This window comes from Dendrobates tinctorius, unplaced genomic scaffold, assembly GCF_039654945.1.
Source record: "Dendrobates tinctorius isolate UK_male_01 unplaced genomic scaffold, ASM3965494v1 ptg000319l, whole genome shotgun sequence".
Lineage (NCBI taxonomy): Eukaryota > Metazoa > Chordata > Amphibia > Anura > Dendrobatidae > Dendrobates > Dendrobates tinctorius.
This window is the reverse complement of record NW_027361986.1, coordinates 152,092-168,191: the sequence shown is the minus strand read 5'-3', so window position 1 is coordinate 168,191 and position 16,100 is coordinate 152,092. Positions and strand designations below refer to the sequence as shown.

The following is a 16,100-nucleotide window of genomic DNA, read 5'->3' as shown; positions in this document are numbered from 1 at the left end:
ACAATGCGGTTTTTTTCTGTAGGCAAAACCTGCTCTTTTGGCAGTAAAGCTGCTTACAAAAAGCAGGTTTTGTTGCGTGTCTGTTGCGTTTTGATCAGGTACATTTCTTGTGCATGCTGATAAAGGTTAGTGCATAAAAAAAATGATGCAACTTTCTGAGGTTTTTGCACCTAGATTGCAGAAAAATCTGATACCATTGCTTTCTGTGGATGAAAAAAAACACTGCAAAAACACTGAAAAAGTGCTGAAAGTAGTGACATGCCGTTTATAAAAAAAAAAAAAAAAAAAAAAAAAAAAAAAAAAAAAGCAGCGATTTTGCCATTCGGTCAGGAAAAAAACTGTGTGTGTGCATGAGATTTCTGAATTCTCATAGCCTTTGCTGGTGCTGGAAAACGCAGGTTAATATTTGCATTAAAACCCAGCAAAAAACACAACGTGTGAACATCGCCTTAGTGGGGTCATCCAAACCCTTTAACTATGGGAACTTAATTTTTTTTCCCCCCTGAACCACTGGTTTAAAACCGCATGATAGAAAAAGAAAATACACATCACTTCTCGGCTGCGTCTCCTGAAGGCAACTTCTCCATACGCGGACACTGTCATATCACAATGGGCTGCAAAAAGAACAAAAAATAAAAAACAAAGTTCCTCAACATTGAGCGTTTCCTAAAGTCATTTCCAAATGCACCGAAAAACTCCCATGTGAACAGAGCCCGATGCACATGTAGGCCCTAAGTGAGGAAGTGTGTCACGATGTAAACCGCAATCTAGCATTGCTATACATGTGTCTGACACATGCACGGGAAATCTCTCTAATGGATGGAACAACTATGTGTTTGTCAGTAATATGACTGGCGTTCAGCATTCAGGACGCAGTGACCGGGTGCCGCCATTTTCAGGGCTCTCGGTGCCGCCATGTCAGGCTATTTTGGCGCCACTAGCTGTGGTGATCTTAGGGCGTGGCCTCCTCCTCAGCGGCGCCTTATAGTGAGGGGGCGGGGCGCTGCGGGAGAAGCGCGGCGCGGACATCGAGAAGGTAGGACGTGTGACCGGAGAGCGGTAATGGCGACTCTGGGCTGGGGAGGGACACACTGTAGGCGGCCTGCTGGTCGTTATAGGCTGGGGAGGGACACACTGTAGGCGCCTGCTGTTCATTATAGGCTGGGGAGGGACACACTGTAGGTGGCCTGCTGGTCATTATAGGCTGGGGAGGGACACACTGTAGGTGGCCTGCTGGTCATTATAGGCTGGGGAGGGACACACTGTAGGCGCCTGCTGGTCGTTATAGGCTGGGGAGGGACACACTGTAGGCGCCTGCTGTTCATTATAGGCTGGGGAGGGACACACTGTAGGTGGCCTGCTGGTCATTATAGGCTGGGGAGGGACGCACTGTAGGTGGCCTGCTGGTCATTATAGGGCTGGGGAGGGACACACTGTAGGAGGCCTGCTGGTCAGTATAGGCTGGGGAGGGACACACTGTAGGTGGCCTGCTGGTCATTATAGGCTGGGGAGGGACACACTGTAGGCGGCCTGCTGGTCATTATAAGCTGGGGAGGGACACACTGTAGGCGCCTGCTGGTCGTTATAGGCTGGGGAGGGACACACTGTAGGCGGCCTGCTGGTCATTATAGGCTGGGGAGGGACACACTGTAGGCGGCCTGCTGGTCATTATAGGCTGGGGAGGGACACACTGTAGGCGCCTGCTGGTCGTTATAGGCTGGGGAGGGACACACTGTAGGCGCCTGCTGGTCGTTATAGGCTGGGGAGGGACACACTGTAGGCGCCTGCTGGTCGTTATAGGCTGGGGAGGGACACACTGTAGGCGCCTGCTGTTCATTATAGGCTGGGGAGGGACACACTGTAGGCGGCCTGCTGGTCATTATAGGCTGGGGAGGGACACACTGTAGGTGGCCTGCTGGTCATTATAGGGCTGGGGAGGGACACACTGTAGGAGGCCTGCTGGTCAGTATAGGCTGGGGAGGGACACACTGTAGGTGGCCTGCTGGTCATTATAGGCTGGGGAGGGACACACTGTAGGCGGCCTGCTGGTCATTATAAGCTGGGGAGGGACACACTGTAGGCGGCCTGCTGGTCATTATAGGGCTGGGGAGGGACACACTGTAGGTGGCCTGCTGGTCATTATAGGCTGGGGAGGGACACACTGTAGGCGGCCTGCTGGTCATTATAAGCTGGGGAGGGACACACTGTAGGCGGCCTGCTGGTCATTATAGGGCTGGGGAGGGACACACTGTAGGCGCCTGCTGGTCGTTATAGGCTGGGGAGGGACACACTGTAGGCGCCTGCTGGTCGTTATAGGCTGGGGTGGGACACACTGTAGGCGCCTGCTGTTCATTATAGGCTGGGGAGGGACACACTGTAGGCGGCCTGCTGGTCATTATAGGCTGGGGAGGGACACACTGTAGGTGGCCTGCTGGTCATTATAGGGCTGGGGAGGGACACACTGTAGGAGGCCTGCTGGTCAGTATAGGCTGGGGAGGGACACACTGTAGGTGGCCTGCTGGTCATTATAGGGCTGGGGAGGGACACACTGTAGGCGCCTGCTGGTCATTATAGGCTGGGGAGGGACACACTGTAGGTGGCCTGCTGGTCATTATAGGGCTGGGGAGGGACACACTGTAGGCGCCTGCTGGTCATTATAGGGCTGGGGAGGGACACACTGTAGGCGCCTGCTGGTCATTATAGGCTGGGGAGGGACACACTGTAGGCGCCTGCTGGTCATTATAGGGCTGGGGAGTGACACACTGTAGGTGGCCTGCTGGTCAGTATAGGCTGGGGAGGGACACACTGTAGGCGCCTGCTGGTCAGTATAGGCTGGGGAGGGACACACTGTAGGCGCCTGCTGGTCAGTATAGGCTGGGGAGGGACACACTGTAGGCGCCTGCTGGTCATTATAGGCTGGGGAGAGACACTGTAGGCGCCTGCTGGTCATTATAGGCTGGGGAGGGACATGCTGTAGGTGGCCTGCTGGTCATTATAGGCTGGGGAGGGACACACTGTAGGTGGCCTTCTGGTCATTATAGGCTGGGGAGGGACATACTGTAGGTGGCCTGCTGGTCATTATAGGCTGGGGAGAGACACACTGTAGGCGCCTGCTGGTCATTATAGGGCTGGGGAGGGACACACTGTAGGCGCCTGCTGGTCATTATAGGCTGGGGAGGGACGCACTGTAGGCGCCTGCTGGTCATTATAGGGCTGGGGAGGGACACACTGTAGGCGCCTGCTGATCAGTATAGGCTGGGGAGGGGCATACTGTAGGTGGCCTGCTGGTCATTATAGGCTGGGGAGGGACACACTGTAGGTGGCCTGCTGGTCATTATAGGCTGGGGAGGGACATACTGTAGGTGGCCTGCTGGTCATTATAGGGCTGGGGAGGGACACACTGTAGGCGCCTGCTGGTCATTATAGGGCTGGGGAGGGACACACTGTAGGCGCCTGCTGGACATCATAGTCTGGGGAGGGACACACTGTAGGCGCCTGCTGGACATTATAGTCTGGGGAGGGACACACTGTAGGCGCCTGCTGGACATTATAGTCTGGGGAGGGACACACTGTAGGCGGCCTGCTGGTCATTATAAGCTGGGGAGGGACACACTGTAGGCGGCCTGCTGGTCATTATAGGCTGGGGAGGGACACACTGTAGGCGGCCTGCTGGTCATTATAGGCTGGGGAGGGACACGCTGTAGGCGGCCTGCTGGTCATTATAGGCTGGGGAGGGACACGCTGTAGGCGGCCTGCTGGTCATTATAGGCTGGAGAGGGACACTGTAGGTGGCCTGCTGGTTATAGGGCTGGGAGGGACACTGTAGGCGGCCTGCTGGTCATTATAGGCCCGAAGAGGGACACACTGTAGGCGGCCTGCTGGTCATTATAGGGCTGGGGAGGGACACTGTAGGAGGCCTACTGGTCATTATAGGCTGGGGAGGGACACACTGTAGGCGGCCTACTGGTCATTATAGGCTGGGGAGGGACACACTGTAGGCGGCCTGCTGGTCATTATAGGGCTGGGGAGGGACACTGTAGGCGGCCTACTGGTCATAGGCTGGGGAGGGACACACTGTAGGCGGCCTACTGGTCATTATAGGCTGGCGAGGGACACACTGTAGGCGGCCTGCTGGACATTATAGGCTGGAGAGGGACACTGTAGGTGGCCTGCTGGTTATAGGGCTGGGGAGGGACACTGTAGGTGGCCTGCTGGTCATTATAGGGCTGGGGAGGGACACGCTGTAGGCGGCCTACTGGTCATTATAGGGCTGGGGAGGGACACACTGTAGGCGGCCTGCTGGTCAGTATAGGGCAGTGGAAGAACACACTGTATGTGGCCTGCTGGTTGGTATTGGGTGGGAAGGGTCTGAGTCATTGAGACAATGACCTTTGATGATTTTGCGGTCTCGCGGGACCGCGAAGTCAAAGGTCATTGTTGCAATGCATCACTGGGAAAGGGACCTGCCGGGAGCATCGCTAGGATCAGGAACACTGCACGTAACATCGCAAGGTGAGAAAAAAGCCGGATTACTTACCGGTAATGCTCTTTTAATGAGTCCACGACAGCACCCACTGGAGGTATCGGATCAGCCCCATTTGGAACAGGAAACCCTACAGGAAAGATAAAAGGGGGCGGTCCGCCTCTCCTCCTCAGTTTTGCATTTCAGAGTACCAGGAGGACCGCCAAGGATTAGGCAATGTCTTGTACTTATAACTTTACTTATCCAACTTAAGCAGATATACTTTTAATATTGATATTTCTAGCAGGGAGGGAAGTGAGCGGGTGCTGTCGTGGACTCATTAAAAGAGCATTACCGGTAAGTAATCCGGCTTTTTACCCTTTGCCACGACAGCACCCACTGGAGAGATTCCAGAGACCATCACCTGGGTGGGACCACCGTGCCAAGGACAGTCCTGCCAAAGCTTAGGTCAGAAGTAGACGAAAGGTCAAGTCTATAGTGTCTATAGAAGGGGATGACCAAATTGCCGCCTTACATATGGTTTCAATTGGAACGTCTCCCCTCTCCGCCCAGGAGGCCGCCATTGCTCTGGTGGAATGTGCTCTGATGTCTTCCGGAGGTTCTTCATTTTTTGCAGAGTAGGCTAAACGAATGGCATCCCTGATCCATCGGGAAATGGTGCTCTTTGTGACTCCATACCCTTTTTTATGGCCCTGAAAAGAAATGAAGAGAGCCCTACACTGCCTCCAGCTCTCGGACCTTTCAATATACTTTAGGACAGTTCTTCTGACGTCCAAAGTGTGGAATTTCTGCTCTTCCGGAGTGGAGGGATCTTCAAAGAAGGTTGGGAGGAGTATCTCCTGAGACCTATGGTACTTTGTTGATACCTTAGGCAGGTATGAGGGGTCTGGCTTTAATATTAATCTATCCCGATATACCTGCAAGAAGGGTGGATCTATGGACAGGGCCTGGATATCACCCACTCTCCTAGCGGATGTCAGTGCTACCAAGAGGGCCGTCTTAAATGATAAATATTTAAGGGATATCGTATCTATCGGTTCAAAAGGTTCTTCTGTCAGGGCATCTAACACCAAGTTTAAGTCCCATGTAGGGATTGTGGGTATGTGAACTGGAGTTATTTCACATGCTGTAATGAATCGTGATATCCACTTATTCCCTGCTATATTATGGCCATACAGCGCCCCCAACGCAGACACCTGTACTTTCAGTGTGTTTACTGACAAGCCCAATTCCTTCCCTTTTTGTAGGAATTCTAAGATAGGAACTATCGGGACTTCTGCTGTATGAGATGCTGTATGAAACTGTAGGAATTTTTTCCATATTCTTTTATAAATTTGGGTTGTGGACTGCTTCCTGCTCTGTAGGAGCGTAGTAATTAATGATTGCGAAAACCCTCTTGATCTTAATAGGTGCCTTTCAAGTTCCACGCCGTCAAGTGTAAGTTGTTCACTTGAGGGTGGAAGAAAGGGCCTTGGGAGAGTAGGTTGGAGTTTGAGGGGAGAACCCAAGGATCTGTCACTGACATAATTCGTAGCCACGAGAACCACGGTCTCTTGGGCCAGAAAGGTGCTATCAGGATTACTCTCTCCTTTTCCTCTCTGATTTTCCGAATCACTTGTGGCAGGAGAATCAATGGCGGGAAGGCGTATGGCAGTTTGAATTTCCATGAGGCCTGGAGGGCATCCAGTATGTCTGGGTGATCTGCTGGAGACAGGGAAGCAAAGGTTTTTGTTTGTCTGTTTTCCCTTGTGGCGAAGAGGTCCACTTGAGGATGCCCCCATAGAGCTACTATGTCCTGGAAGATCTGGCGATTGAGGCACCACTCCCCTTGCCGAAGTGTGTGTCGGCTTAAGAAATCTGCTTCTTGGTTGTCCTCTCCTCTGATATGAAGAGCTGAGAGGGATAACTCGGCTAAGTTTAAGATTCTTGCTGCAGAAGACATCAGAGTCTCTGATCGAGTACCTCCTTGTCTGTTTATGTAGGCCACCGTGGTGGTGTCCGACAGGATCCTGACATGTTTCTGTTGAAGCTGTGGAAGGAAATGATGTAGAGCATAGTATACTGCTGTCAGTTCTTTTAAATTAGACGAGTATTCTCTTTCCTCTCTATTCCATCTTCCTTGACAAAAGCTATTCCCCATATGGGCTCCCCAGCCTTGGGGGCTAGCGTCGGTGGTTAGGATACCAGATGGTACTATGACCCATGGGACTCCTGAGGATAGATGGTCATCATCTAACCACCATTCCAGAGAAGTCAAGACCTCCTGAGTGAGTTATCTTGCTCTCAAGGTGACCACAATGTCGCTTCTCCTCCTGGAGGATCTGATGCTGAAGTGTGCGGACATGATAATGGGCCCACCGGACTGCAGGGCACAGGAATCTAGCGACCCCAATAGCGACATTGCTCCTCTCAGAGACATGCGTGGTCTATCTATGGCTGCCTCTACTTTCTCTTTTGTTAGTGCTATCTTTACCTGAGGAAGTAGACATTTCTGGGTTATGGAGTTCAATTGGAACACCAAAAACATCTGGAGGGATTGCGGAACGAGCCTGGACTTCTGTATATTGATGATCCAGCCTAGGTCCTGCAAAGATGAGATTGCATCAGCCACTCTTTCGTTACATTGGGTATCTGAGTTCCCGATTATTAGGAAGTCGTCTAAGTAAGGTACGATTAACGTATCCTTTTGATGAACATAGGCCATCACCTCTGCCATCACCTTGGTGAAGATTCTTGGCGCTGTTGAGAGGCCGAAAGGCATGGCTGTGTACTGAAAATGACGGACCCTGCCATCGAACACCACTGCGACCCTTAGATATTTTTGGTATCTATTATGGATAGGAAGATGATAGTAAGCATCTTTTAAATCAATTCCCGCCATCACACAATTTGGAAAGAGAAGCTTTATGGTGGATCTGATTGATTCCATCTTAAACTTATAATTTTTTATAAACGTATTAAGCTTCTTTAAATTAATTGTTCTAAACGTACCATCTGGTTTGGAAATTAAAAATAAGGGAGAGTAGAAGCCTCTACCTTCCTGTCCCTCTGGGACCTCCACTAAAACCCCTTGCTTAGTAGGCTCCGAATCTCTTCTTCGAGGGCCTTTTGTTGGGCTATAGAGTTAAGGCGGGTTAGGATAAAGAAATCATAAGGGTATTGAAGGAATTCTATTTTCATTCCTTCTTTAATAATACCCAAGATCCATGGGTTTGAGGATATTTGTTCCCATTTTGGATAAAAGAACCGTAATCTACCCCCTACAGGTGGGTCTGATTTTTTAATTTCTATTTTCCCTTCGGAATGTTGGACCCCTGAACATGGTACCCTTTTGTTTCTCTTCTTTTGCGGCCCATCTATTTGATCTTTCCGTTTGCCTCCTTCTTCCAAACGGTCGCCTCTTAAAGGTTCTCCTATAGAAAGGGATAGAAGAGTCAGGGAACACCTTCTTCTCCTTTGCTTTGGCGAGTATCTCGTCTAGGGCTTTTCCGAAGAGAAACTCACCCTCACACGGGGTTGCACAAATCTTAGCCTTTGATTGCGCGTCCCCCTTCCAGCTCTTCATCCACAACGCCCTTCTGGCGTTGTTCACCAGAGCTGCTGATCTTGCTGCCAGCCGTAGAGTGTCCGCCGACGCATCAGCCATAAAGGCAGCTGCCCCTCTAATGGGATAGCGGCCCGTAATTTTTCTCTCGACACCTTTTGCTCGATTTGCTGATCCAGCTGGTCCAACCATACGAGCATAGATCTAGAGGTGCATGTGCTGGCTACCGCTGGCTTAAAAATACCCGTGGTAGCTTCCCAAGACCTCTTCAATGATGATTCTGCCTTGCGGTCTAACGGGTCTGCCAACAAGCCTGCGTCCTCTACTGGAATAGCCGATTGTTTTGAGGTAGAGGATATAACGGCATCCACTTTTGGCACTTTGGTCTATTTTAATAGCTCCTCATCGCTATATGGATACTTTCTTTTTGAGGCTGATGGGAGAAAACTTCTTTGGTCATGTTTTTCCATTCCCTCTTTATTAGGGCCTTAATCGCCGGTATTACCGGGAACGCTCTCCTTTTCTTTTCCGCCAATCCCGCAAACATTGTCTTGTGCGGTTTGGGCACCCCTTGGTTCCTCACACCCCATAGTGCTTCTCACCGATTTAACTAGGTTGTCCACACTATCCAGGGGGAAACATGACCGTCCCTCCATGTCTGATGATGACGAGGATGTGAGTGAGGAGTCAGAGATTAACCCCCCTTCCTCCTCTGACTCTGAGCTGAGGGTTAACTGCTTTTTGCTGCCAGTCTCTGAGGGAGTTTTGGCGCCGTTAATAGCCTGTATCTCCTCCCTGATAATAGCTCTAATGTCGTTTGTCGACAATGCGGCCCCCTGCTTTGTCTCTCTGGTGCACTGCTTACAGAGCTTCTTAGGGTAGGAGTCAGGGAGAGGTTCAGAGCATAACGCACATTCTTTATGCTTGGATTTCTCCTTTTTCTTGGTCTAGAAGGGGACATCAAGGCGGGGGGGGTTGGAGAGGTCAGCTTGGTAGGCAGAGTATATACTTTGCACACTCACCCAGTGAAGCCTTATATTACCGGATCAGATGGCTGAGATCCCGTCCTAGGTCTTGACTCTCCAGTTTCGCTTCTGCGCCCGGTGTCTGTCCTAGTGTTGCGGTCCCTGGTGGAGCTGCCCCCGCAGAATCTCCTGCTGGAGCGTGCGCTTCCGTTGGGGACGACATGGTTCGTCCCTGCTCAGCTGCGTGCTGTTTAAATAGATTGCGCGCTGCTTCTCTTTTTTTTTTTTTTTTTTTTCTCCTCCCGGAAGTCCCTCTCCCCGGGATTTCCCCGCACATGCGCCGTCGCGCTCAGCCATCCTACCCCGGAAGTTCAATCATTACTTCCGGGGTTAAGGAGTCTCCACGCCGGCCGGCCACCGCGCCCCCGCCTGTTCTCTGCGGCCTGCGCCCACCGCTGCCTCACGGGAGCCTTATATTATGGCCATACAGCGCTCTTCCTTTTTTTTTTTTTTCTTCGTGCCACCGGCGCACTTACCCGGGCAGCGGCGGCGTCTTGGTGCCTCCCCGGCGCACTCCTGGGTGAGACCGGGCGGCCCACCCCGGATCCGGTCATCACCCTCTACCTGCCAGACGAGGGGGGAGCCGTCTAGCGGAGTCTCCCCCGACGCTGCCTCCGGACCGCAGCCCCTGCTGTTCCCAAGGAGACTGCACAGGCGGCATGCATGGCCCAGGTAAGCTTCCTGAAGGATCCTGGCTCCGTTTGGAACAGGAAACCAAAAACTGAGGAGGAGAGGCGGACCGCCCCCTTTTATCTTTCCTGTAGGGTTTCCTGTTCCAAATGGGGCGGATCCGATACCTCCAGTGGGTGCTGTCGTGGCGAAGGGTAAAACACGATTTTTTATTTTATTTTTAACATTAGATCTTTTTACTACTTATGCCACATAGGCAGCATCAATAGTAAAAAGTTGGTCACACTTGTCAAAAACTTGGGAAACGCTAGCATTCTGCAAGCTAATTACGCTTATAAAACGCTAGTTTTTCCACGAGAAATAGGTGGGAATTACAATGTGGATTTCTTGGATAATTCCCGCGGAAATTTCCGTGGAAATTCCGCAACGTGTGTACAAAGCCTTACAGGTGCATGCCTCAGTACCATTGCGGTTGACTTTTCCTGCCTTCTCCCTATAGAGAAGGATATAGCGTTGATTTCCAACGGTTGATCCTTTTTGTGTAGTCGAGCCACCCTCACAGGAGTCTGGCAGCGGCCCCCTCAGGGAGGTCTTGGCCAAGCTAGGGGGAGTGAGGGAAGAACTGTCAGCTGGGCAAACATCTAATGTGATCAATACTGTAGAGAAGAAAATCCTGCACGGCTGCAACTCCTGAGCCCAAATATCCACTACGTGTGATCACCTCGTCAAATACACCGCCCTTATGGATTCACGTGTGCCAACCCATATAAACAATTGCATAAATCCATGTACTGAAGAGGGAAAAAAGGGTGGCACTCATCGTTTCTAAAATCGAATCTTTATTCGACAAATTAAAACTTCAGCAGGGGGGGAAGAAAAAGTCGGATGACAGCCGTTTCGTGCTTCCTTGTGCATCTACGGGTCATAATGTGTATGGCGGTCTAGGCTTTGCCTTCACTTCTGCTTGGTTATTTCTGGTTTTATTTTTTTGAGAAACCGAAGTGGAAGTCGTGAAAAGGATCCAATAATGTCTGATACAGAAGCAGAGTCCCCAGGGATGATAATGGCGTCCGTCTTACACCCAGCAAGCATAACGCTTTGCCCATCATAATACCTTTTTTGTCTGTTTCTAAGAAATGAACAGAATAATGTAAATTACTTGTAATCTCAAATATCCTGAGCCACACCGCTAGGCCTGGAAAATATCTCATAATAAAATCTTGAATTGCTTTCTGAATTTTTTTTTTTTCCCTTTGCTAAACTCGATCTACATAAGCTTTACATACTAATCAGTTTTGAAATTTGTTTTGCTGCACAATATCCTACACTTCTCACTAATTGTTTTTCTTTATCGCCTTATTGGGGGACACAGAATACCATGGGTGTATGCTGCTGCTGCTAGGAGGCTGACACTATGCAAAAACAGAAAATTAGCTCCTCCCCGGCAGTATACACCCACCGACAGGCACCAAGCACCTCAGTTTGTGCTTAGTGTCTGTAGGAGGCGGACCGGGATCTCCCCAGATCCGCAGTTATTAATCCAATTTTTCCTTTCAGGGTTTAGTTTGAACTTTTTAATCTTTTCTTCTTTTATCTTTTAGGTTTTTCCGTTGGGAAACAGGGTATACTTATCACCCTGATTTCCTATATCATGCGGCTGAGCGAGCAGTGTGGTGTCATCCACATCGCAACTCTCAGTACCGCAGGCAGGACTTTTCCCTATCACCTTCCAGTGATAAGGGTTGTGGACAGGTGGCTGGTCCTTGCCGAATCCCCCTCCTCACCCCTCTCTCGGGACAGGGCTGAGAGGAAGACGGCGATCGCAGGTGGTTCAAGCCGTCTTCTGCAGGATGCGGGTACAGAGGACTCCTTCCCCTCCCAGCGGCCTGCCGTTTCCCCGTGGGCCCCTGTGGTCATCCTCTTCAGGGACGTCAGGTAAGTGCCTGTACGTTCCCTCCGACCCCCGCATAAGCTCCAGTGCATGGGAGAAGTTGGACCTTGGGATTACAGGTCCACTGTTTTTGAATCTCCTGCCCTTTCTGCCTGCCGCGCGCTCACACAATGGAATGCGGACACTATCCCTCCCCCTCTTCTAGTCAGGGAGACGCTGCGGATCCCTTCACTCACCGCAGCAGCGTCGCAAGCAGGGGACCGCTTCATATTGATTCCTGAGCGCGGTATGTCGGGGTAGGCAAGGGGTTGCAGCGCCGGCGCGGGCGCCGTCACTTTCACTTTCACTTCCCCTCAGCCAGGGGAATTTCTCTGCTCCCTCCTCCGTTCCTGAGCGCGCTCTTTCAGCGTGCCTTTTCTAGCCCATCACAGGGCTTCTTTCTCTTTGGACTGCCAGCCTCCCCTCTGTCATGCCCCTCCGTCGCTGATAGCCAATCACGGCGCAGCCGCTAAGCTCCGCCCCCCTTCTTCCAGCACAAGGATTTCCTGGTTTTTCACTCCTTCCTGCGCTGCTTGGGGGACACTTCGGCGTTTCTTCTGCTGCTCACAGAATCTCGGTAGGCTCGGCTCTGGCACAGGGATTAGCTCTCCTCGGCAGTTTTTCCCTAATTTCTGCGGCCATTCAGTGCAGTTCACTTATGCCCAACCCTTCAGGGGATCTCTGCTTCAGGCCTACCGCTACCTATTACGCCTGTGCGCGCTGTAAAAAGAAGTGGGCATTGGGTCAGTCGTCCCCATTCTGCCCCCCCTGCAGTCCTTCCAATATGTCAGCATCTCAGGAACGCACAGAATCCCGGGCGGAGGGCGCTCTTCCCTCTCTCCCCCCGGAGTGGGCCATTACAATGTCAGTCTGTTTCTGACTTGACAAAAGTATCACAGTCGCTGGTCCAGGTCTTAGAACGATTACCTCAGCTATCCTCAGCCACCTCTGCCCCGACCACCTCTCGGGGTGAGTCGTCCGCACCTGACCGCGACCTTCAGAGAGACAGACAGGGAAGGACTTCTCGGAAGCGGGCTCTGTCCACTTCGTCTTCGAGCTCGCAGGGCCCTTCCGCTCCCAGGCCTCCTTCTCCTTCCTCGGATGACAGCCTTCAGTCAGGCGATGATTCTCATTCGGAAGCTAGCTCAGAGGGGAACAGCGTTTCTAAAACGCGGGACATGGTCGATAGTCTTCTTGCAGCTATCTTCCAAACACTAAAGCTTAAACAGGATGAGGCTCCAGCTCAGGAAAGCTCGGTTCTCCTTAGACGAACCAGACCTCCGTCTCGAACATTTCCCAATCACAACGATTTCGATACTACCTTATCCAAACACTGGGAGCGCCCTGAGCAACGTTTCTCAGGCCGCAAGTACTTGGACGTTCTGTATACCCATTTGACGCAGAACTGCTCTCTAAGTGGTCCAAGGCTCCAGAGGTAGATCCTCCAGTATCCCGGTTAGCCTCTAAAACGGTGCTCTCGCTGCCCGACGGGGCATCGGTCAAAGATCCTACTGACAGGCAGATTGAATCTCTGGCTAAATCTATCTTTGAGGCATCTGGCGCCTCTCTGCCCTATTTTCGCATCGGCCTGGGTGGCAAAGGTCATTTCCGCTTGGGCAAAAATTCTTCGCAGAGGCATCTTAGCGTCAGCTCCTCAAGACGAGTTGGCAGATCTTGCAGATCAGATTAACCAGGCGGGAAAATACCTTTTGGCCGCCTCCTTGGACGCGGCCGGCTGCGTAGCAAGGGCTAACAGCAACATAGTAGCTGTACGCTGAGTCCTTTGGCTAAAGTCAAGGAATGCGGACACTACTTCGAAAAAGTCGCTTACCAATCTGCCGTTCCATGGCTCAAGGCTCTTTGGAGCAAAGCTGGATCAGATAATTTCCGATGCCACTGGAGGTAAAAGTACTTCGCTTCCCCAGTCTCGACCAAAACGTCCCTTCAACAGAAGGGGGTTTCGACCATTCAGGCCCTTTCGTCCCTTCCCTGCCACGGAAAGAGTCACTCAACAGGATCGGCCGCCTGCCACCAGGGAGCGGGATCAGAGGAAACCTTCCTACAAACCCGCTCCTCGCTGGAGATCTAAAGGACAATATTCCAGATCTGCAGGAGCCAATTCCGGCAGATTTTCGTCTAAGTGACGGGTCACCCCCACCTGGAATTTCTTCCAGGGTGGGCGGCAGACTTTCCTTTTTCGCGGATGCTTGGCTGTCCGTTGTAGACGACGCTTGGGTCAGAGAACTCGTCGCATCCGGTTACAAAATCGAATTTGCTTCACTCCCGAACAGACGGTTTTTCTGGTCTCGGCCTCCGCGACAGCGGGCCCAGGTTCCGGGTTTTCTGCAGGCCACTTCCTCCCTCCTTTCCGCCGGAGTCATTGTTCCCGTTCCCTCAGACGAACGGTTTTCCGGGTTCTACTCCAATCTCTTTGTAGTCCCAAAGAAAGACGGCTCTCTTCGTCTTATTCTGGACCTCAAATTGCTCAATCGCCACGTGAAGATTCTTCATTTCAGGATGGAGTCTCTTCGGTCGGTGATTGCTTCCATGGAGCCCGGGGAATTTCTCTGCTCGGTGGACATTCGGGATGCCTATCTGCACATTCCAATATGTGTGCAACATCAGAAGTATCTTCGATTTGCGTTTCAGGGAGACCACTTTCAGTTCACAGCTCTCCCTTTCGGCCTAGCTTCAGCGCCCCGGGTTTTCACGAAGGTGATGGCGACCGTCATGGCCATCCTTCGCTCCAGAGGGATCCTCATCATCCCTTATCTAGACGATCTTTTGATCAAGGGTTCGTCTCGCCAGAACTGTCTCCGGAGCCTTCAGATAACCCTGGACACTCTCAGCCGCCTAGGTTGGCTGGTCAACAGGGAGAAGTCCATTCTGATCCCCACCCAGCGTCTGACCTTTCTGGGTATGGAATTCGACACGGAGCTAGCCCGTGTTTTTCTTCCAAAAGAAAAATTTACAACTCTGGCCAAGGGCATCAGAACTCTCAAGAGGCCTGCTCCCATTCCCATTCGGTTCTGCATGAAGGTCCTGGGGAAAGATGGTGGCCTCCATGGAAGCAGTGCCCTTTGCGCAGTTTCACCTTCGCCTCCTTCAGCTTTTTCTGCTTTCAGCCTGGGACAAGACCACGAGGTCCTTGGACCGTCCTATTCGGCTTCCTCTCAGAGTGAGGCAGTCTCTCACTTGGTGGCTACGGCCAGCGTCAGTTCTCCAAGGGAGGTCTTTCCTTCCGCCTCAGTGGCGAATCATCACCACCGATGTGAGCCTTCTAGGATGGGGAGCCGTGTTCCATCAGAAAGCGGCCCAAGGCCGCTGGAAGCCACAGGAGTCTCTCCTTCCAATCAATCTTTTGGAGATCAGGGCAATTTTCCTGGCCCTTCTTCACTGGCAGCCCCTCCTCTCCGGCAAGCCGGTCCGTATTCAGTCGGACAACGCCACGGCCGTGGCGTACATAAACCACCAGGGGGGCACGCGCAGCAAACAAGTAATGTCAGAAGTGGCCAAGATACTACGCTGGGCAGAACGTTACGTTCCGACAATCTCCGCCGTCCATATTCCAGGGGTGGAAAATTGGGCAGCCGACTTTCTGAGTCGCCAGGGCCTAGCGTCCGGCGAATGGTCCCTGCACCCCGCGGTTTTCTCTCAGATATGCGACCGTTGGGGCACCCCGGATGTCGATCTCATGGCATCTCGGATGAACCACAAGGTGCCGCAAGGTGCCGCAGTTCGTAGCCAGGTCCAGGGACCCTCTAGCCGTCGCATGCGACGCACTGGTGACTCCGTGGTCCCAGTTTCAACTTCCGTATCTGTTCCCGCCTCTGGCATTGATCCCTCGGGTGGTCAAAAAGATAAAATCGGAAGGCGTACCAGTGATTCTAGTCGCTCCAGATTGGCCAAGATGGCCTTGGTACGCGGAACTGGTCAACATGCTCGCGGACGTTCCCTGGAGGCTTCCGGACCGTCCAGACCTTCTCTCGCAAGGCCCCCTTTACCACGAGAATTCTCAGTCTCTGAATTTGACGGCATGGCCGTTGAGACCGCAATTCTGAAGGAATCAGGTCTGTCCAGTCAGGTTATTCAAACTATGATCAGAGCCAGGAAACCAGCCTCTTCCAGCATTTACTATAGGTACTGGAAGGCTTTTTTCCATTGGTGCGATGATAAGAGTCTTCCCGATGTCTTTTTCTATCCCGTCTATCCTGGGGTTTCTTCAGGCTGGGTTAGACGCGGGTCTGTCCCTCAGTACGCTCAAGGGCCAGGTTTCCGCTCTCTATCCTCTTCCAAAGAGAGCTAGCTTCTCTACCACAGGTCAAGACCTTTCTACAAGGGGTTTCCCACGTGGCTCCTCCTCATCGTTCGCCAATAGACCCGTGGGATCTCAACCTCGTCCTTAGCGCGCTCCAGAAGGCGCCGTTCGAGCCTCTCCAGGACATTCCTTTGTCCCTTCTCTCTTGGAAGGTCACCTTTTTGATCGCC

The 16,100-nt window shown here is 52.0% G+C and overlaps 1 protein-coding gene across 2 annotated transcripts in view; it reads left to right on the top strand.

Annotated features, from left to right (window-relative positions):
- Positions 1-922: 922 nt before the first annotated feature.
- LOC141073884 (gametocyte-specific factor 1-like) overlaps positions 923-16,100 on the top strand; it is a 142,149-nt gene continuing 126,971 nt past the window's right edge. The window contains exon 1 of one of the 2 annotated variants that reach the window (XM_073561413.1): positions 923-1,036. The gene's annotated coding sequence lies outside the window, so the exon portion shown is untranslated. Of the gene's footprint in view, positions 1,037-4,319; positions 4,513-16,100 lie in introns of those variants that run through there. The other variant, XM_073561414.1, reaches the window with a different exon arrangement.